This window comes from Hypanus sabinus, unplaced genomic scaffold (assembly GCF_030144855.1).
Source record: "Hypanus sabinus isolate sHypSab1 unplaced genomic scaffold, sHypSab1.hap1 scaffold_429, whole genome shotgun sequence".
NCBI lineage: Eukaryota > Metazoa > Chordata > Chondrichthyes > Myliobatiformes > Dasyatidae > Hypanus > Hypanus sabinus.
This window is the reverse complement of record NW_026781306.1, coordinates 84,300-107,669: the sequence shown is the minus strand read 5'-3', so window position 1 is coordinate 107,669 and position 23,370 is coordinate 84,300. Positions and strand designations below refer to the sequence as shown.

At 44.5% G+C, this 23,370-nt stretch overlaps 1 pseudogene; it reads right to left on the bottom strand.

The window, feature by feature from the left end:
* On the bottom strand, positions 1-23,357 carry LOC132388857 (zinc finger protein 850-like; annotated as a pseudogene).
* Between the last annotated feature and the right edge of the window lie 13 nt (positions 23,358-23,370).

The window sequence follows — 23,370 nt, the reverse complement described above, 5'->3', positions numbered from 1 at the left end:
CTTGGCCTCTAGTTCCCTGGTTTCGATCCTTCCATTTTTCCTCCTTCGTCTCCGTCTGACTCTGATTGTCTGTGTCCTTGGTTAAAAGGAAACAAGCTGCGAGCAATGTAAACAAGCTGCAAGTCAGACTGATTCACCTTCTTAATCTCTCTCGCTCTCTCTTAAAATGACAGCCCACAGCAAACGAAACCCAGAGATTCATAACTATGGCCACTCCCCATTGTGAATTGACTGGTGAGCCAGTAGTTGGGACGACTGGGTGAATCCCTTCCCACAGACTGAGCAAGTGAACGGCTTCTCCCCAGTGTGAACTTGCTGATGTCTCTGTAGGTTGGATGATCCAGCGAACCTCTTCCCACATTTTGAGCAGGCGAACGGCCGTTCCCCTGTGTGAACTCGCTGGTGTTTCAGTAGTTGGAATGACAGAGTGAATTGTTTCCCACAGACTGAGCAAGTGAATGGCTTCTCCCCAGTGTGAATTCGCTGGTGTGCCTGTAGGGTGGAAGATTGAGTGAATCTCTTCCCACATTCTGAGCATTTGAATGGCTTCTCCCCAGTGTGAACTCGCTGATGTCTCTGCAGGTGGGATGACTGAGTGAATCCCTTCCCACATTCTGAGCAGGTGAACGGCTTCTCCCTAGTGTGAACTCGCTGATGTACCAGTAGGCAGGATGAATCCGTGAATCCCTTCCCACATTCTGAGCAGGTGAACGACTTCTCCCCAGTGTGAACTCGCTGATGTTTCTGCCGGGTGGATGAATCAGTGAATCCCTTTCCACAGACTGAGCAGATGAATGGCTTCTCCCCAGTGTGAACTCGCTGATGAACCTTCAGATGGGATGACTGAGTGAATCCCTTCCCACATTCTGAGCAGGTGAATGGCCTCTCCCCAGTGTGAACTGGCTGATGATTCTGTAGGTTGCATAATTGAGTGAAGCTCTTCCCACAGTCTGAGCAGGTGAACGGCTTCTCCCCAGTGTGAACTCGCTGATGACTCAGCAGGTGGGATGATTTAATGAATCTCTTCCCACAGACTGAGCAAGTGAATGGCCGCTCCCTGATGTGAACTCCCTGGTGAGCCATTAAGACTGAGTGAATCCTTTCCCAGAAATTCAGCAGATGACCAGCTTCTGCCTGGTGTGAACTGACTGGTGTGTCCACAGGTGGGAAAACTGAGTTAATCCTTTCTTACCCACAGAACAGGTGAATGGCCTTGCCCAGTGTGAACTTGCTAATGTACCTTCAGTTGAAATGACCGAGTGAATCCATTCCCACTGTCTGAGAAGGTGAATGGCCTTTCTCCTGTGTAAAATGATGGACATGCCAGTTGGTCAGTTAACCGAGTGAATCTGTCCCCACTGTCTGAGCATGAAGAATGGTCGATTGAATCCCTTGCTCCACTTCTTAAATATCTAGACAGAGACAACAAAACTGGCGTGTCATGTTTGAGCTTCCTGGAGACAAATTCCTTCTTGTATTTAACCTGTAAAAAGATTTGCAAAATCCATCAATGGGTGTAGGACAACATTTCAGATGAGATTACTTGAGTTGCCAAGGTTTGATCTGGTATCACACTGTTACAGTGAGGTTCAAAACAAGCTGGACAGAGATATCATCTCCTGACTGGGCAGAGTGCTGGTATCTGCAATGACCATCAATTCTCTGATGCTCTTCCTGTCTCTATAAGAATGGGGCTTTTGGCCATCTCCAATTTGAACCCTCGCTCAGTTTGACTCTCTCCATTGGTATTATTACCTCCTCCTGCTGAGCTGCATGGGTGCCTGGCCCCACAGTAACTGAAACAGTCTCACACAAATAGTCTTTCTTGACGTGCAACTGTGATTTTCTTTTATGTATTATTAACTTAACATGCCACAGTTTTAACACCATATAAAAAATTCCTGCTGAGATGAATGGTTGGTCCGCACATCTGTTAAAAAGGATTTAGAGTGAATTTTTGTATTATTTCAAATTTTTGTCACAGTCATTGAAAATTACAACACAGAAACAGGCACTTTGGGCCATCTAGTTTATGCCGAACTATTTAAATTGCCCACTCCCATACCCTTACCATCCAGGTACCTACACAAACCTCTTAAATGTTGAAATGGATCTCGCATGCACCAGTCGTGCTGGCTGCTCATTCCACACCCAGATGACTGTCTGTGTGAAGAAGTTTCCCCTCATGTTCCACATAACATTTCACCTTTCACCCTTAACCCTTGGCCTCTGGTTGTAGTCCCACCCAATCTCAGTGGAGAAAGCCAGCTTGCATTTACACTATCTATGCCCTCTATCACAATCAAATCTCACCTCAATCTTCTACATTCCAAGGAATAAAGTCTGGACCTGTTCAATCTTTCTTTATAACCCAAGTCCTCCAGACCTGGCAACTTTATTGTGAATTTTCTCTGAACTCTCTGAACCTCTTTTACAGCTTTCCTGTAGGCAGGTGACCAAAACTACACACAATACTCTAAATTAGGCCTCAACAATGTCTTCTACAAGTGAACATAAAATCCATCTATTGTTGTCAGTACTATGGTTCATGAAGGCCTTTGGGCTGAAATCTTTTTTTCTGTCTCTATCTGACTGTGATACAAATTTCAGTTAATTAAGGACCTGTACTCCCAGGTCCCTTTCTTCTACAACACCCCTCCGTGCCCAACCAGTAACTGTGGAAGACCTCCCTTGGTAGGTCATACCAAAGTGCAATAACTCACACTGGTCTGCATTAAATTCCATTTTCCCTTTTTCAAACCATTTTCCCAGCTGGTCCAGATCACACTGCAAGCCATGATAGTCTTCCTCACTGTCCACTACACCACCAATCTTGGGTGTCATCCACAAATCTGATGATCCAGTTAACCACACTATCATCCAGATTACTGATATAGATGACAAACAACATCAGATCCAGCACTGATCCCTGTGGCAACCACTAGTCGCAGGTTCCAGTCAGAGAGGCAACCATCTGCTACCACACTCTGGCTTCTCCCAAAGACGGTGTCTCATCCAATTTACTGTCTCATCTTGAACGCTGAGTGACCGAACCTTCTTGACAAACCTCCCATATGAGACTTTGTCAAGTGCCTTGCTAAAGTCCATGTGGACAACATCTGCTGCTTTGCCTTCATCCATTTCTCTGATAACTTCCTCGAGAGACTCTATAAGATTGGTTAGACATGACCTACCATGCACGCTGTTTATCCTTAATCAGTCCACATCGATCCAAATACTTATATATCGGGTTCCTGCACATAACATTCCAAGACCTTTCCCACTACTGATGTCAAGCTCACCAATGTGCAATTTCTCAGTTTATATTTAGAGCCTTCCTTGAACAGCAGAACAATATCGGCTGTCCTCCGATCCTCCAGTACCTCACCTGCCACTTAAGATTATTTAAATATCTGTCCTTGTGCCCGTACAGTTTTGGCACTTGTCCTCCGCAGGATCCTAGGGAACAACTTGTCAGGCCCTGGGGATTGATCCACACTAATTTACCTGAAGATAGCAAATCCCTCCACCTCTGTAATCTGTACAGGGTCCATGAAGTTGATGCTGCTTTGCCTCACTTCTACAGACTCTGTGTCCATCTCCTGAGTCAATACGGATGCAAAATAAATCTCCCACATCTATTTTGTCTCCTCATATGGATTATCATTCTGATCCTGCAGAGGATTAATTTTTTTCCCTTGCAATCTTTTTGCTACTAACATATCTGCCGAATCCCTGAGGATTCTCCTTCACCTTGTCTGCTGGGGCAACCTGATGCCTTCTTTTATTTCTTTCATAAGTGTTCACTTGAATTTCCTGTATTTCAAAAGTACTCCATTTGTTCCTATCTGCCTGTACCTCCTTTTTATCGATCTGGGAGCAGAAAGCCAAAGGGCTGATAGAGCTGCATGCTGGGAGGTGAGGATAAGGATGGTTAAACCAAAGTTGCAGGGGGAATGGGAGCCTGAATAACAGAACAGGTAGTGGAGAGGTTGTGGAGGCAGATGTTGTTCAGTCCTCAAAGACAGGAATGAAAAAGTTGAGCATGGTGCGGTGAATATGCTGAGGCCTGTATATTTCAATACAAGGAGCAGCGTAGGAAAGGTGGATGTGTTCAGGACATGGATCCACACCTGGAATCAACACTAGGATCTGGCAACTGTGGATTGGGACAGGCTGCTTTATGGCAAAAGTGTGCTTGGTAAATGGGAGGCCTTCAAAGCGAAATTTTGAAAGTACAAAGCGGGTATCTCCTTGCCAGAATAAAAGGTAAAGATAGAAAATGTAGGGAACTTTGGTTTGCAAGAGATATTGAGACCCTGGTGAAGCACAAAATGGAATTGCATAACAGGGATCGACAGGCAGTTTCTTATGGAGTATAAGAAATGCAAGAGAACACATAAGAGATAAATCAGGATGGCTAAAAGAAGGCATGAGGTTGCTGTCACAGAAAAGATGAAGGATAATCCTCAGGGATTCTAGAGATAGATTAAGAGCAAAAGCATTGCAAGGCACAAAGTTGGTCCTCTGGAAGACCGGAATGGCAATCCACGTGTGGAACCAAAGCAGATGGGGGAGATCTTAAATAATTTTTCATCTCTATTTATTAGGAGATGGACAAAGATTCTATGGGAATGTGGAAAAGCCGCATTAAAATCATGGATCCTGCACAGGTTAAAGAAGAGAAGTTAATTGGTTGTTCAACATAGAAATCTACAGCATATTCCAGGCCATTCAGCCTAAGATGTTGTGACAGCCATGTAACTTTCTCTAGAATCTGCCTAGAATTCCCCTCTAGTGTTCTGTGCTATAAGAAATAAATCAGGATGGCTAAAAGAAGATGCCGAGCGCATCATTGGAGCCTCCCTGCCCTCTATTGTGGACCTGTACTCTTCCAGGTTGAAGAAGAGGGCGGGGAACATCATAAAGGACTCCTTCCATCCTGCGCACGGACTGTTTGAACTGCTTCCGTCTGGAAGGCACCTCAGATCCCTCTGGACTAAGACTAATAAGCACTGGAGAAGTTTTTTCCTTACTGCGGTCACTTTGCTGAACAGTTGACTGCCAGTTAACTGTCGGCTAACTATTACTTGGATTGCACTACCTGTATGTATAATCTATATTTTCATTTATATTTATCATTATTATTGTTATGAGCAGAGAGGCAACATCTGCTGGAAGTAAATTCCTTGTGTGTGTACAGGTACTTGGCGATTAAAGTCTGATTCTGATTCTGAGGTTGCCCTCACAGAAAAGATGAAGGATAATCCTAAGGGATTCTACTGATAGATTAAGAGCAAAAGTATTGCAAGGGAGAAAGTTGGTCCTCTGGAAGACCAGCGTGGCAATCTTATGTGTGGAAACAAAGCAGAGAGGGAGATCCTCATTTACTTTCATCTCTGTTTCCTCAGCAAATGGGATACAAAGTCAATGGAAGTGTGGAAAAGCAGCATTAACATCGTGGACCCCGTACACACTAAAGCAGAGGAGCTGGTTCCCATCCTGAGGCAGATTAGGGAGGATAAATCTCCAGGGTATGGCCAGGTGCTCCCTCAGACCCTGTGGGAGGCAAGAGCAGAAATTGTAGGGGCCCCAGCAGAGATAATTAAGTCATCTTTAGTGATGGGGGTGGTAATAGAGGATCGGCGAATAACCAAAGTTGCTTTGCTCCTTCACATAGAACAGAGATATCTACAGCACATTACAGGCTCTTTGGCCCACAGTCCTGTGCCGACCATTTAACATACACTAGAAACTGCCTAGAATTTTCCTAGCGCACAGCCCTCTATTTTTCTATGCTCCATGTACCTATCCAAGAGGTTGTTAAAAGACCCCATTGTATCTGCTTTGTCAACCACTGCTGGCTTACATTCCACGCACCGACCACTATCTGTGTAAAAAAAAACCTTACCCCTGACATTGCCTCGGTATCTATTTCCAAGCACCTTAAAACTATGCCCCCCTCGTGTTAACCATTTCAGCCCTGGGAAAAAAACCTCTGGTTATCCACACGATCAATGCCCCTCATCATCATATGCACCTAAAAAAGGCTCCAAACATACACTAAGAAATTATACATTGGATGGACGACTTGTTAGAAGTATATAGTACCATGAGAGTATAGATAGGGCAAATGCAAGCAAGAGCTGAGTGATCAATATATCCCAAAGAACTGTAAAAATTGAGGACACAACAGTGGCTGGAATGAGAAGCCAGAGCCAACATAAAAGTCAAACAGAGGGCAAACAAAAGAGCAAAAACTATTCGGAAGGTTTTAGAACCAAACAGAAGATGACAACAAAAAAGTCAGATGAGCTCAGTGTGTGGAATTGTGATTTGTAGTCATTAATGGATCTCAGTAGCACCCAACATTCTGAGGCTTTTAGAGGAACAAAATATCCGGGGCTTCAATTTCTCTTGAAAATCAAGGTTCCCTGGACCAGTTACCTTTCAACTTTTACTTTGGCTGGCACATGCAAGCTCTATATCCTCAAAATTTCACTTCTGAAGGCCTCCCACTTGCAAATACTCCGTTGCCAGGAAACAGCCTGTCCCAAACCACACTTGTCTGATCCTTTCTGATACCACCAACATTGACCATTCTCCAATTTAGAATCTCAACCCGTGGTCCAGACCTCAATTTTTCCATCTTTACTTTGAATCTCATGGTATGATGTTTACTAAATTCTGTCAGCAGCCCTGGATCATTTCCTAACAGCTTATTGCACACTTCTACGTTGGGAATTCTACGTACTAAGGGCACATTTGACAAACTTTACTCCATCTAGCCCTTTTACAGTATGGGAGTCCCAGTCAATATATGGAAAGTTAAAATCACTTACTGAATTATCCTTTGTTCCTTGGCATGGTCTGTGATTTCTCCACAAATTTGTTCCTCTAAATTCCTCAGACTGTTGGGTGTAAACAAGTCCCAATAATGGCTACAATATCACAATCCCCTGTCCTGAGCTCATCTGGCTTTCTTACGAGGCTTCTTGCATTGTGACATACACAGCTCAGCACATTCATCGCCCCATGCTCAACCATTTGATTGCTGACTCTGCCAGCAATTATTCTGACTGGTGTCAAGAAAACAAACTCTCCCGCACTGTCACCAAAACAAAGGAGCTGATTGTGGATGACAGGAGGAATGGAGACAGGCTGATATCATTGGATCTGCGGTTGATACTGACATCATTGGATCTGCGGTTGAGAGGGTGAACAGCTTTAAATTCCTCAGCATAAACGTCACCAGGCATCTCAGATAGTCTGTACATACCGGCTGTGTTGTGAAAAGAGCACAGCAGCACCTCTTCCACCTCAGATGGCTGAAGAAGTTCCGGATGGGGCGAAATCCTAGGAATTTTCTACAGGGAAACAATTGAGAGCACCCTGACTGGCTGCATCACTGCCTGGTATGGGAACTGTACTTCCCTTAATCACAGGAACCTGCAGAGAGTGGTGTGGACAGCCCAGCGCATCCGTAGTTCTGAATTTTCTGCCATTCAATACATTTACACAGACACGTGTGTAAAAAGGGCCCAAAGGATATTGGGAGCCAAATTCACCACAACCACAAACTGTTCATGCTGCTACCATCCAGGAAACGGTATCACAGCAAAAGGACCAACAGGCCCAGGGACGTCAACTTCCACCAGGTCATCAAACTGATTAATTCATGCAGATACAATTGCATTTCGATGTTATATTGACTGTCCTATGTACAAACTATCTGTTATAAATTACTATAAATTACACATTGCAGATTTAGAAGGAGATGTAATGTAGTTTTCTCCCTCTCATGTTTATGAAGTATTTATGTAATAAAGTCAATTCAATTCGATTCACCCTCTCCACTATCTGTTCTGTCATTCTGGCTCTCATTCCCCCTACAACTTATTTTAATCATATCGCCCCCCCCCCCCCACACGACGCTACATCTAGCAAGCCTAAGATATTAGTCGCCTTTTGTTCTGTCCCCCTAACTAACGAATCCCCTATCACCCCTTTGATTTTCCTCTGCCAGTTAATTCTCCCCATAACACTTTCTAAAGTGGTCTACCTGTTGTTGTGGGGGATGGCCACAAGATTATTCAATGATGACCATTTAACCGCATTCCCCTTCCTGACTCTCACACAGTTTCCTGTGCCCTGCACCTTAGGTGCAACTCACCTCACTTCATGTCACATCCATCACCACATCCAACTGCCGGATGATGTGGAATTCATCTACCTCAAGTTCCAACACCTTAAAGTGCAGGGTTACAAGCTGCAGCTGGATGCACATCTTGTCTGTGAAGGCATCAGGGACACTGGATGTCTCCCCTCCTTCCCTCTAATATCTCCTCTAATTTGGAATAACCAGTGTGCACATAAATCTTGTACTGTGCATTTTGTTGCCAGTGACAATATGTGCACAGTGAGTATTATACAGAGAGGTGTTCATCTTATGAGCTAGCAAATCACTGTCAATAGGAACTTTGATCTCCTCTGGGTTCAGTCCAGTTCATCTGCACTCTCACACAACCTATGTAGCAGGCTTGTAACCGGAAATGAAGGATTTTCTCAACAAAGCTTTTGCATACTGTCCATATGGGGTTTGCTTGCTAAATTATGTTTAAAAAGTCAGATTTCCAAATATAACTCCACTTCTTCCACCTTGCAAATTCTCCAGCAATTTTTCATCACCAACAATGCACACAGGTATCACCAGTTTCTGTATTCTACATAAATATTTTTCCTGAAGTCTCCCCCAAGTGACTTACAGTGATGGTAAAGCCAATGAATATGAAGGGAAGGGCAGTAGTCTGTCTCATTTGTGATGTGAAAGTTACTTGTTGCCCAGGACAAAGGTGTTTGATATCATTATGTACCCAAAGAGAATGGGACAAAACATATTCTCACCGGTAGAAAAGTCCAGAACAAGAACACACACAAAATGCTGGAGGAATTCAGCAGGCCGGGCAGCATCTATGGAAAAGTGTACTAAAGCTGAGTTCATCCAGCAATTTGTGTTGCCAGCAATCCAGATGCAATCCAGCATCTGCAGATGTTCTCTTGTTTGTGATTGAGGAAAGAACAAAGGTGATTTTCTCAACTGGTGATGTAAAAGATTTTGTTCCCTTTCTCCGAGTTCCTGATCCTTGCATTTATATAGCTGGAGATCAGCTCTGTCTGAGAGATCCATCGGTTCCCATTCCCTCATCAGCCGGAAGCTCCCCGGGGCCCGTGTACGGATCGTGGGGCTGAGAGAGAGGAGATTGAGCAGGACTGTCCCGGGATTGCGGGTGAGGGTGTCCGGATTTCACAGGAATCGTCCCTCAGTCGCTGTTTATTTAAAAACGTAGAGGATCGCTCTTACCTGCACCCGGTATTTGCAAGGCCTTCTGTGCACTGTGCGCATGCGTGATACTTGGGGACGTCATCAACCCTGACGCTTGCGCATTTGTTCGGTGCTTCAGAGTAAGCGAAATTTTAAATGCACTGCCTTATGGTTAATCATCCTGCCATTAAGGATTTCTGCAGGCACTGTTTCAATATACATACCTCATTTTTTTCGTGTGTGTATAGAAAATTCTGCAGCTGTTTTAACGCAGAAAGCGGCTCCCATAAACAATATACTCAATATCAACGTGTATCATATGCCAAAGTAAAATGCAGTTATAAAACACAGGAGATTCTGCAGTTGCTGGGAATACAGCGACGCACACACACACAATGCTGGAGGAACTCTGTAGTTCAAGCAGCAACTAAGCAGCGTAGCACACAGCCTAAGCGTGCAGAAGCGGCGCGGCCTAAACGTTGTCCATTTATTCCTCTCCACATTTGCTTCCGGATCTGTTGATTTCCACCAGAGTTATGCAGAAATTAACCACATTTCTTTAGGTCAACCAGTTTCCAAATGTTTCTGATCTTTCTTTTGTAGCCACATCCTGCTGGTTTGATTCCTCCTCCTCTTAAACTCTAGACCCCATCTCTCTCTGGAGCCCCAAAGCCCCGACTCAGGCTGGCAACACTTTGGTTTCTGACTCGAAGTTTCACTCGCTAGTCTGCTGTCAGAATTTAGTGGAGCATTGTGTTGCGAGACCGCAGATCCGTTCACTGTGAATGTCGCTTTAAGTGCCTGAGTGAGGTGGGACTGTGACGTCAGTCACACACTGCGGCAACGAGAGAGAGAGAGAGAGAGAGAGAGAGAGAGAGAGAGAGAGAGAGAGAGAGAGAGAGAGTGAGAGAGAGAGGGGAGAGAGAGAGAGAGAGAGAGAGAGAGAGAGAGAGAGAGAGAGAGAGAGAGAGAGAGAGAGAGAGAGACACACACACACACACAGGCACAAGCTGTTGGACCTTCAGCTTGCCACTTCTAAGATTGGAGCTCTTCCACGCCCAGAAGATCGGGTTGATTATCGGCACGCGGTGCACAACGGATGTGTGACTGTCACTTCGTATCATCCATATGTGTGGATTTGCTGGAGTATCCTGTGGTATCACTTTTGTTGGCCCCTACCTGGAATCCGAGTGTTCTGTAGTAACCACTTGGAAACGATATTCCTGTCACTGTCACCTGGTGATATTTCTAAGTTGATTTCGGAACTAATCGACTGATAAGATCATCGGCGACTGTTATTTCGTTCACCCAGCGTGGAATGTGTGTGGAATTCTTCGTAATTGCCTTCTCTCTACATGATCGTGTGGATTTACAAATCTCTCCTTTCACTCACTTATTCCGTGGATTACTAAACTTTTCCACGTTACCATCTGGAGACATTAAGCATTGTTTCCCAAGCTTGATAGTTTGGGAGCTATATATACGCATTACACTGTTAACTTCTGTTCATTTCGTTTAATCTTTTATATTTGGAGTAGATACTAATAAAGATAGTGGTTTTCACATCGAAACCAGACTCCATTAGTGATCTATTGCTGCTGGTACGTAACAATTGCAACAACCCAGCTGTCTGAGGCACAGTCCTTTAAAATTGGTGAAAATGACCCAAAACGTTGAAAAGAGCGCCGAAGAAGGAGTTTAATCAACTTCGTCCGGAGCCCTGAACAACGTCACAACCACAGTGAGCTCATCGTCTTGTTCAGCCCGGAGACAATCATGCAGGGAATTCATGCTGGTGTATAAGATGATGAGAGGCATTGGTCGTGTGGATAGTCAGAGGCTTTTTCCCAGTCTGAAACAGCTAACACGAGGGGGCATAGATTTAAGCTGCTTGGAAGTAGGTACAGAGGAGATGTCAGAGCTAATTTTTTTAAGCAGTGGTGTGTGGGTGGAATGCACTGCCAGCGACGGTGGTAGAGGCGGATACAATAGGATCTTTTAAGAGACTTTTAGATAGGTACATGGAGCTTAGGAAAATAGGTGGCTATGCGGTAGGGTAATTCTAGGCTGCTTCTGGAGTAAATTACATGGTCGGCACAACATTCTGGGCCTAAGCATCGGTAATATGTTATATATTTCTGTGATTTTATGAAATTCAAGGGAAATCTCCTATCCCACAGAGTGGTGACTAGTTGCAACCTGTAATCTCAGGGAGAGTGAAAGGGGAACGGCATATACTGATATGGAAATGAAACTTGGGCAGGGACCAGATGGGCCGAGTGGCCTTCCTAGTATACAGTGTGAGTGTGGTGGAGACAGTAAGTACCTGAGACACGGGATTTGATACAGAACTGATTTATCTTTCACAGATCCACAATATTAAACACCAGTCTAGTTTAAGTCTAACATCAGCAGAACAGACTCCTCCAATGCTCAGTGACCAGGGTTCAGTCCTGGGTACATGAGCAGCCGCAAGAACTGCAGAATCTGACAGTAACAGTCCCTCATGGACCTGCAGCTGCCTTCAGTCACCGTGATGGTTAAACATTTAACACGGAGCTGATTTGAACTTCCTCCCTGATGTGAAGTTGCTGGTGTTGCAGCAGCTGGGATGATTGAGTGAAACTCATTGCTCACTCCGGACAGAAATGTGGCCTCTTTTTATTGTAAACACACCGGAGCGTCACAAGGTGGGTTAACTGAATGAGTCTCTTCGCACACACGGAGCAGGTGAACGACCGCTTCCCAGTGCGAAGCTGTTGGTGTATCTGCGATGGCCGACTGAATCCCTTCCAAAATGAGAGCCAGTGATTGACGTCACAGTGCTCGGAACGTCATGGCGATGTATCCAATCAGATCACGGACATGGTCACGTGTTCGGGCTCTCCTTGTGGCGAGTGGGGCGCTGTCTTCTCCAGCATCTCCGCCTCCACATTCAAGGATCGGCGGCATTCAAGCGCTGGTGAACTGACAGATACAGCGGAACTATCGTGCTGTTGTGTTTGAGATTCCCATACACAAATCCTTTGCCTTTTCTACACTGTTAAAAGTTTACAAAGCACGTCAGTGGGTGAAGGACAACATTTCAACTCAAATAACTTTAGCGTCCATGGTGCCTTCGTATAAATAAAACATTTTCACAGTTCAAAACAAGTTGGAGGAACAAGACTTCTAACTGGCCACAGTTCCGGCATCAGGCACAACATCAAACTCTCTGCTTCCCTCTCTGTATCAAAGTGGATCATTCCTCCCCTTCATCAGTCTGTGACTTGGCTCAGTCTGTCTGTCTCCTTCGCATTCTGAGCATGCGCCACACACCCACTGAGATCACATTGTATTTACACGGCTGCGACTAGAGACTTTCTGATTATTATGTCCCTCCCGGCATTTGACGGTGGTAAACTCAGAGACAGCAATGGTATTGAACATCGGGAATAGGTGATTAGGCTTTTTCGTTGGAGATGATAAACTGCCGGTAGTGTGTGTCTGGATGAGTGCATCGTTTTCAGACTGGAAGGAGGTAGCGTTTGGAGTACCCCACAGAGCAGTCCCTGACCATAGTTGTTCACAGTTTAATATCCTGGCGGAGGCAGCGAGATGTGTGATGCCTCAGTCTGCTGGTGAGGCAGAAAGAGTGGAGTTGGGGGAGGGGAGGCTATTCACATGCAATTTCGTAGCTTTGCAATCAGTACATAGTGCACTGTGGGTCTGCAGTGGCGGGTTCCAATCTGCTAATTAGATTTGCTGACCACAGAACATTGATCGACCGAATCCCAAATAATAACGAGGCAGCCGACAGAGAAGAAGTCATCACCCCGACACAGTGGTGTCAAGAAAACAACCTCTCTCTCATTGTGACAAAAACACATGAGCTGGTTGTGGATTACAGGAGGAATGGAGACAGAGACCAAATTCAACATTTCCAAGTCTGTTATTGACACAAATGCACATTTTAGTATTGATCATGACACAATGTATTTTAAATATCGTTAATGACATAAAACATATTTATAAACTGTTACTGACAGAGAATCGTATAATTTGTGTTCCGCGTGTTATCTGAATGTACTTGCCTGTGATGCTGCCACAAGTCAGTGTTTCTCTGTACCTGTACCTTCCCGTACTTGAGCACTTGGCAATAAATTCAACAGGACCTGAGAAATCTCAGTGGGATTTGATTAGTGATGATCATCTTGGCAGCTCGGTAGGTCGAATGTATGAGACAGAACACTGTTAAATGTAAAACCCTGAACAGTGTTGATGATCAGAGGGATCTTAGACTCCAAGTTCATCGCTCCCTGAAAGAGTCTGCACAGATTGATCGGGTGGTTAAGAAGGCAAATGGCATGGTTGTCTTTATTAGTTGAAGCATTGAGTTCAAAAGTCGGGAAGTTGTGTTGCGGCTGTTACGAGCCTGCGGTCGTACTGTGACTGTTTCTTTAAGAGCGCCGGCGTGAGGAGGCGGGACTATGACGTCAGTCACAGGCTGACAGCGCTGACTGTGACTGAACCATCAGAGAGAGAGAGAGGGAGAGAGAGAGGAGAGGGAGGGGGAGGGAGAGGGAGAGAGAGAGACTGGAAAAGCTGATCGCTTCAGTTAGTCGCAGCTGAGGCTTGGAACTCTCCTATGCCCACAGGAGTGGGTTGATCATCGGTACACGGAACCACAACGAATGTGTGTGGCTGTCACTTCGTATAATCCATAGGAGTAGGTTTTGGAATATCTTGTGTTAACCCTTGCCTGGGAATGTTGTGTGGTAACCCCTGGAAGACGGTATTCCTGTGACAGGTCACTTTCGCTGATAACTCGTCGGTGGACGGATTCAGCGGATAAGAACTTCGACGGTGGTTGTTTTGAGGTAACGGCCTTTTCTCTACGTTTCACCCTGGATTACAAATATCTCTCTCCCATCATTTATTCTGTGTGTTACTGAACTTTCCTACTTTACCATCTCAAGACTCTGAGCATTGTTCCCTCACGCTCGATAGTCTGGGAGTTATATTTACACATATATACACATAACACTGGTAACTTTCCTTTATTTCGTTAAGTTACTATATTATCAGTCGATACTACTAAAGATAATGGTTTTAACATCAAAACCAGACTCCAGTGTGAACTCTATTGCTGCTGGTTTGTTTCTAAAACGCTACAGTTTGTAACACAATTTTATAAAACTAGTTAGCCCACATCTGGAGTGTTTCATACAGTTCTGGTTGCCCCCATTCTTGGAAGGATGTCGGGGCTTTGGAGAAGGCGCAGAAGAGGTTTACCAGGACCCTGCCTGGATTAGAGGGCATGAGCTATAAAGAGAGGCTGGACAAACTTGTGTTGTTTTCTCCAGAGCGGCGCAGGCTGGGGTGAGACTGGATGGACGTTTATAAGATTACGAGAGGAATAGATCGAGTGGACAGACGATATATTTTTCCTGGAGGTTGAAATGTCTAATACAGTTAAGGTGAGTGGAGATATGAGTGGCGTTTGCGTCTTTCCACAGAGTAGTGGGTAAACGGACATCTGTCTGGGGGTGAGAGACCGAAGCGGCCATGTGATCCCGTTTCCTGTTCACGTTTCTCTGCAGATCTGCAGCATCTGCGGGTCACTGCTCTACCTATACGTGGAGCTTCATCTTTCCCCGTTCAGACAAGGCAGTGAGATCCGGATCTGTCACGTCCTCTTGTTGTGGTGGACAATATGGTTTTTTTCGGCAATATTTTCAGCATGTTTCATTTCACTGTTTTTACCTGCTGAAGTGCTGCCGATGTTTCTGGGTGTCTGACCCACTTATGTGAGAATTTAGCTTTTTATAATTATCTGAGCTTCTCATCATTGTGTAAAGTTCAGTTAAGCTTCACTCCACTACTTCCAAAGCAACAACCCAGTCAGTCAAACAGTCGGCACAGTTAAAATAGTTTATTATATCTTTTTTTCATTTTGTACTATTTATATAATTTAACAATGTGATATTTATATTCTTATATTAAATCACAATTGTTAAAATCTATGGTTAAAAATTAGGTTCTACTTCTGAACGAATTTCATGACATATGCGGTGCTATTAAACCTGATTCTGATATTGATATGTGAGACCCACCACCAGTCACCTGATCCCACTTACCGCAGATCGTAATGAGAGATTAACGCCTTTTCTATTCATTTGCGTTCCTCAGAAAGAGAACTGTTCAGTTTCCTTCTGTGGTTCCAGAGCAGAAGCTCAGTCTGTCTAATATTTGCACACAATTAAAATGGGGAATTTGTTTATTATCATCATGTACTGAACGACAGTTCAAATCTTCCCTGACGTACCATCCACACAGATCGATACATATCAACGGTACATCGGTCTGATATACGATAAAACAATAACTGTAACAAAGCATTATGGCTGCAGAGAAAGTGCAGTGCAGATAGACACATGGTGCAGGGTCACGTCGAGTTACATTGTGAGGTCGAGTCCATTTAATCATTCATTTGGCTTATAACTGCAGACAGGAAGCCGTCCTTCAGCCTGGTGTTACGCACTTTAAGGCTTTTGTATCTCCTCCCCGATGGGGGAGCGGGTTTGCAGCGAGAATGTCCAGGTTGTGAGGATCTTTGAGTACATGGCCTGGTTCTCCGAGGGAGTGGAAGTGTAGGGAGAGTCCATGGAGTGGAGGCTTGTTTCTCTGATGTTCTCTGCTCTCCAAAGTTCTCTGCAGTTCCTTACAGTCATGGGCAGAGCAGTAGCCATACGAAGGCGTGAAGTATCGACAAGAAGCTCAGAGACCTCGGCCTTCACCCTGCCTTGTGTAGCTGGATCCTGGACTTCCTGTCAGATCGCCGGCAGGTGGTAAGAGTGGGCTCCATCTCCTGTCTCTCTGACCCTCAGCACTCATACCCCACAGTGTTGTCTCTTTGGCCCTCTCCTTTACTCTCTGTGCACCCATGACTTGTGTTGCCACCCACAGCTCCAACCTGCTAATGAAATTGGCTGACAGCACTACATTGATTGGCCTAACCTCAAATAATAACTTTCAATCGATCAAATGCCTCCCGACAAGGTTCGGTCCAAACATACTTTTCACGCTTCTTCAGGAGATTAGTCAGAGAAAGAGCGATAGCAGCAAAGTTCTTACAGAACTTACGATAATATCCATCCATTCCCAGAAACCTTCTAAGAGCCTTCTTAGCAGTCAGAATAGGAACTTGAGAAATTGCCTGGACTTTTGCCCGAACAGGAGCCAACTTGCTTTGACCAACAACATAGCCAAGACAGGTCACAGTGGCATGGCCAAATTCACTCTTAGCTAACTGTAAGGTTGTCCTGGGAAAGCCTGTCAAACGGCTTCTCTACTGCAGAGATATGCTCTTCCCAAGTGTCACTCCCTGTGGCTAAGTCATCAATATAGGCATCTGTGTGTTCTAACCCTGGAATTACAGAATCAATCATTCTCTGGAATGATCCTGGACCATTTTTCCTTCCAAAAGAGAAAATATTGCATTCACACAACCCAGAAGGTGTCACAAATGCAGAAATTTCTCTACATCTGTCCGTCAATGAAACACACCAATACCCTTTCAACAGATCAATCTTTGTAAGAAATTTAGCTTTTCCAACCTTATTGATGCAATCATCCTCCCTAGGGATAGGACAGGATTCTGTTTTTGTTAATGAATTTACCTTCCCATAATCAGTGCAATATCTAACACCACCATCAGGTTAAGGCACAATAATGCAGGGTGAGCTCCAATCTGATGCTGAAGGACTCATAGTACCATTTTCAGCATATATTCAATTCCTTGCTCAGCCAATTTACATTTTTCAACGTTCATACAATATGGATGTTGTTTAATCGGTTTGGCTTGACCAATATCTACATCATGTACTGCGACCGTGGTTTGCTTGGGAACATCGGGAAATAAATCTTTAAACATCAGGATTACTTCCTTCAGCTGTTGTTGTTGCTTTGGCTGCAGATGAGCCGACTTGTTAACAATGTTTTCTGGAACAACCGAGTTGATTAGCCTAACTGCGACCATGTTTGGCTTGTGAAAATTCTCAGACGAGTCAATTGCTTCATTCTCAGGGTTGCCAGTTTCATTTGTTTTGACAACAACACTCACAGATGGAGCCTGCTTGTCAAAATAAGGCTTTATCATATTTATGTGTACCACCTGTGTTAGTTTACGTTGGTCAGGTGTTTTAATAGCATTATTCAGATCATTAATTTGAGAGACTATTTCATGCGGTCTATTGAACTTAGCCTGAAGTGGATTCATCAATATTGGAGATAAGGCAAGCACCTTATCCCCCACCTGGTATTTTCTTTCCAAAGCCAACTTATCAAACCAACACTTCATTTTGTTTTGAGAAATCTTTAAGTTTTGTCTCACTGGACTACAGACTTGTAGTTTATTCTTGAACTTCTACACAAAGTCTAACAAGTTAAGATGTATATCCCCATCAATCCACTGTTCCTTTAACAAGGACAAAGGTCCCCTCACTATAAATTTTAAAAAGGGTTCACCGAATGCAGGTATAGGGCAGAGTGATTCAGTTTACCCACAACTTGACAAGTGTGACAGATTCTGCAAAAGGTCACAACATCTTTCCTCAAATTAGGCCAGTAGAATTATTTCATAACTGTTTACAGTTTTATTCACTCCAAAATGTCGACCTGATGGCAGACTGCAGGCCAAAGTTAAAATTTCAGCCATATAACTTTAGGAACTACAACTTGGTGAACAATTGCCCATTCCTCACTTGCTGGAATAGCAGGTGGCCTCCACTTCCTCATTGACGCTCCATCCTTGAGATAATACCCTACTGGCACTTTCTTAATCTCATCATCTGAGAAAGTTGTTTCTTTTAAAGCTTCAATCTCAGGGTCTCGGTTCTGTTCTGCTATAAACTCCTTCCGACACAGGGATAAATCTTTCTCATCAGACTTACGACCTGAATCCTGTTGAAACAATGAAGGCAGAAATTCCCTGACATCATAACCTGAATCCCGATGTTGGCTATCATGGATATCAGAATCATGCTGCACAGAACCGTCTGCATCGGCAGACTTCTTAGCCATACTTCGAGTTACTGCGCAGGAAGGATAAATGTTAAAATCCATCTGTGGGTCTTCAGTGGTTGGTTAGTTGTCAATAGCACTGCAGGAACAATTTTAGGTCATTCCCGAACAGCAAACCAACATCTTCCAATGGTAAAATGGAGTATAATCCGATTTTAACAGGTCCTGAAACCAACCCTGACAGTAAAGTTACCTTGTACAACGGCACAATGCCTTTAATAAGATTTACCTCACCAGTGTTAAATCTCATCACCAAACTTTAGAATGCTGTCTAATATAAGTGACTGAGAATCGCCAGTAACTTGAAGAATTTTCACTGGTTCTTGGGTTCACCCTTCCTTTACTAATACAAACCCATTTGACATAAAATGATCAAAAGCCTTCTTAATTCGGTCAGAACTCTCAGTCCATAACTGAGCCTCAACAGAATGTTCAGAACCCTGTGGGTTGATAGGTGCTTCAACAGACTGATCACAGGTATTCCGGACTGACACCTTTTCCTTTTTCTTCTTCAGGACAGAACAATTAGCCATCATATGACCAGCTTTCTTACAATAGTAACAAGCAAGACCAGAATATTTCTCTTTCAACTGCTTCCCTTCATCCTTACACTTGTCACTAGTCCCAGCTATAATTTCGCGTTTACCCTGGTGATCCCTGCTACTCTTTTGGAAGCTCTTATTCTGGGTAAACTTAAACTTATGAGTTAAAGCAAACTCATCTGCTAATCTAGCAGACTCCTGCAAAGTGGCAGCATCCTTTTCATCTAAATATGTTTTTGTGTCATCAGGGACACACTTTTTGAATTCTTCAATTAAAACTAACTCTTTCAAGCTATTAAAATCATCATATATTTATCATCATCATATATATCATCATATATGTGCACCAGCAATCAAAACACACAGACTTCTCATAAGCAAATTACATATGTCCGGTTCACAGATTTCCACAAATTTCTAAACTTTTGCCTGTATGATTCTGGGACCAACTCATAAGCTTTGAGCACAGCCTGTTTCACTATGTCATAATCAGCTGCTTCATCAACTGTCAAAGCAGAATAGGCTTGCTAAGCCTCCCCCTTTGTAAGAGAACCAACCCTCTTTTGGCCACTTTAAATTCTAAGCAACCTTCTCAAAATGCTGTAAGTATTTATCAACCTCTGTCTCATCAAATGGAGGTACCAATTTAATTTCCTGACTGGCCTCAAACTCATCACCAGAGTCTAACGCTAGACCCCTTTGCTGCAACCACTGTATCTTTTCCAGCTCGAATAGCCTCTGTCCTTCTGCTTCCTCCCTCTGTTTTTCTGCCTCCTCTCTGATTTTCTGCCTCGATAGCCTCAAACTGCCTCTGCCTTTCCGCAGCCTCCATCTTTAATTTTTCTCACTCATACTGGAGCTCAAGCTCACTAGATTTACTTTCAGGAAACACCTCCAACTCCTCCACTTTAAACACACTCTCAGAAACATAATGTTCAGCTGTTATCCTCTGCAACTGTGTTTTCAAGCCAAGACCCTTCGTCAGGACTGCCTGAGACTGCCTGACGAAGGGTCTCGGCCTGAAACATTGACAGTGCTTCTCCTTATAGATGCTGCCTGGCCTGCTGTGTTCCACCAGCATTTTGTGTGTGTTTGAATTTCCAACATCTGCAGATTTCCTCGTGGAGACTACAGCAGGAATCTGTTTTTGATGTTAAAACTACCTTTATTAGAATGTACTTATAATATAGTAACTTAAGCAAAATAAACAAAAGTTAACAGTGTTATGTTTATATATGTGTGTAAGTATAAATCCAAAACTATTGAGCATGGGGGAACCAAGGTCTGGAGTCTTGAGATGGTAAATTATGAAAGTTCAGTTCAGCCACGGAATAACTGATGAAAGAGATATTTGTAATCCAGGGTAAATGTAAAGGGAAGGCAATTATGTCGAATTCCACAGGTTGCATGGTGGTAAAACAAGAGAACAGTCACTGCAGATTTTATCTGTCATCCTTCCAAATCCACATACTAATTATCACCCAAAGTGACTTGTCACAAGGGGTATCGTCTTCAAATGAATTACCACACCACACACAGGCAAGGGTTAACACATCAGTGGTCTTCATAGGATACCCCAAATCAGATCCACTCATACGGATCAAACGACGTGACAACCACACATTTGTGTACGCTGAATCGATAATTAACCCACTTTTGTGGGCATAGGGAAATTCCAAACAGTGACCCTTGGCACCTATTTCCCTTGTATAGATCCTTCCATTTTTTCTCCTTCATCTCCTGACTCTGAGTGTCTGTGTCCTCAGCTAAAACTAAACAAGCTGGGAGTGATGTAAACAAGCTGCAAATCAGACTGATTCACCTTCTTAATCTCTCTCTCTTAAAATGACAGTCCACAGCAAACAAAACCTAGGGATTCATAACAACTGACTGGAGTGCCAGTAGTTGGGATGACTGAGTGAATCCTTGCCCACATTCTCAGCAGGTAAATGGCTGCTCGCCAGGGTGAACTCGCTGATGTCTCTGTAGTGTGGAAGAGCGAGTGAATCTCTTCCCACATTCTGAGCAGGTGAATGGCCTCTCTCCAGTGTGAACTCGCTGATGTTCCAGTAATCTGGATGACTCAGTGAATCTCTTCCCACAGACGAAGCAGATGAACGGCTTCTCCCCAGTGTGAACTCGCTGATGTCTCTGTAGGCTGGATAAATGAGTGAATCTGCTCCCACAGTCTGAGCAGGTGAATGGCCTCTCTCCAGTGTGAACTCGCTGATGACTCTGTAGGTGGGATGACTGAGTGAATCTCTTCCCACATTCTGAGCAGGGGAACGGCATCTCCCCAGTGTGAACTCGCTGGTGTTCCAGAAGGTGGGATGACAGAGTGAACCGTTTCCCACATTCTGTGCAATTGAACGGCTTCTCACCGGTGTGAACACGCTCATGTCTCAGTAGGGTGGAAGATTGAGTGAATCCCTTCCCACATTCTGAGCAGGTGAACGGCTTCTCCCTAGTGTGAACTCGCTGATGACTCTGTAGGTCGGATGACTGAGTAAATCCCTTCCCACATTCTGAACAGGTGAACGGCCTCTCCCCAGTGTGAACTCGCTGATGACTCTGTAGATGGGATGACTGAGTAAATCTCTTCCCACATTCTGAACAGGTGAACGGCTTCTCCCCAGTGTGAACTCGCTGATGACTCTGTAGTTGGGATGACTGGGTAAATCCCTTCCCACATTCTGAGCAGGTGAACGGCTTCTCCCCAGTGTGAACTCGATGATGACTCTGTAGGCTGGATGGATCAGTGAATCTCTTCCCACAGACTGAGCAGGTGAATGGCTTCTCCCCAGTGTGAACTCGCTGATGGCTCAATAGGTGGGATGACTCTGTGAATCTCTTCCCACAGACTGAACAGATGAACGGCTTCTCCCCAGTGTGAGCTCGCTGGTGTCGCTGTAGGGTGGATGAATGAGTGAATCTCTTCCCACAGACTGAGCAGGTGAACGGCTTCTCCCCAGTGTGAACTCGCTTATGACTCTGTAGTTGGGATGACTGAGTAAATCTCTTCCCACATTCTGAACAGGTGAACGGCTTCTCCCCAGTGTGAACTCGATGATGACTCTGCAGGTTGGAAGGATCAGTGAATCCCTTCCCACAGACTGAGCAGGTGAATGGCTTCTCCCCAGTGTGAACCCGCTGATGACTCTGTAGGTGGGATAACTGAATGAATCCCTTTCCACATTCTGAGCAGATGAATGGCTTCTCCCCAGTGTGAACTCGCTGATGTCTCTGTAGGCTGGATAAATGAGTGAATCTGCTCCCACAGTCTGAGCAGGTGAATGGCCTCTCCCCAGTGTGAACTCGCAGATGACTCTGTACTTGGGATAACTGAGTAAAACTCTTCCCACATTCTGAACAGGTGTACGGCTTCTCCCCAGTGTGAAGTCGCTGATGACTCTGTAGGGTGGATGAATCAGTAAATCCTTTCCCACATTCTGAGCAGGTAAATGGCTTTTCCCCAGTGTGAACTCGACGATGTCTCAGTAGGCTGGATAACTCACGGAATCCTTTCCCACATTCTGAGCAGGTGAACGGCTTCTCCCCAGTGTGAACTCGCTGATGTACCAGTAGGTTGGATAACTAACTGAATCCTTTCCCACATTCTGAGCAGGTGAATGGCTTCTCCCCAGTATGAACTCGCTGATGTCTCAGTAGGCTGGATAACTCACGGAATCCTTTCCCACATTCTGAGCAGGTGAACGGCTTCTCCCCAGTGTGAACTCGCCGATGTCTCAGTAGGCTGGATAACTCACGGAATCCTTTCCCACATTCTGAGCAGGTGAACGGCTTCTCCCCAGTGTGAACTCGCTGATGTACCAGTAGGTTGGATAACTCACTGAATCCTTTCCCACATTCTGAGCAGGTGAATGGCTTCTCCCCAGTGTGAACTCGCTGATGTCTCCGTAGGTTGGATGCCTGAGTGAATCCCTTCCCACAGACTGAACAGGTGAACGGCTTCTCCCCAGTGTGAACTTGCTGGTGAGCCATTAGGTCAAATGACTGAGTGAATCCTTTCCCAGAAATTCAACAGATGACCAGCCTCCGCCCGGTGTGGTGTGAACTGACTGGTGTGTCCACAGGCGGGAAGACCAACTGAATCCTTTTTCACACACAGAACAGGTGAATGGCCCTGCCCAGTGTGAACTTGCTGATGTACCTTCAGTTGAGATGACCGAATAAATCCCTCCCCACAGTCTGAGCAGGAAGGATGGTTGATTGAATATCCTTGCTCGACTTCTTAAATATCCAGTCAGAGACAGCAAAACTGGCGGACTGTGTTTGAGATTCCCGGTGACAAATTCCTTCTCATTTTTATCCTGTGAAAAGATTTACAAAATCCATCAATGGATTTAGGACCACATTTCAGATGAGAATTCTTGAGTTGCCAAGGTTTGATCTGGTATCACACTGTTACAGTGATGTTCAACC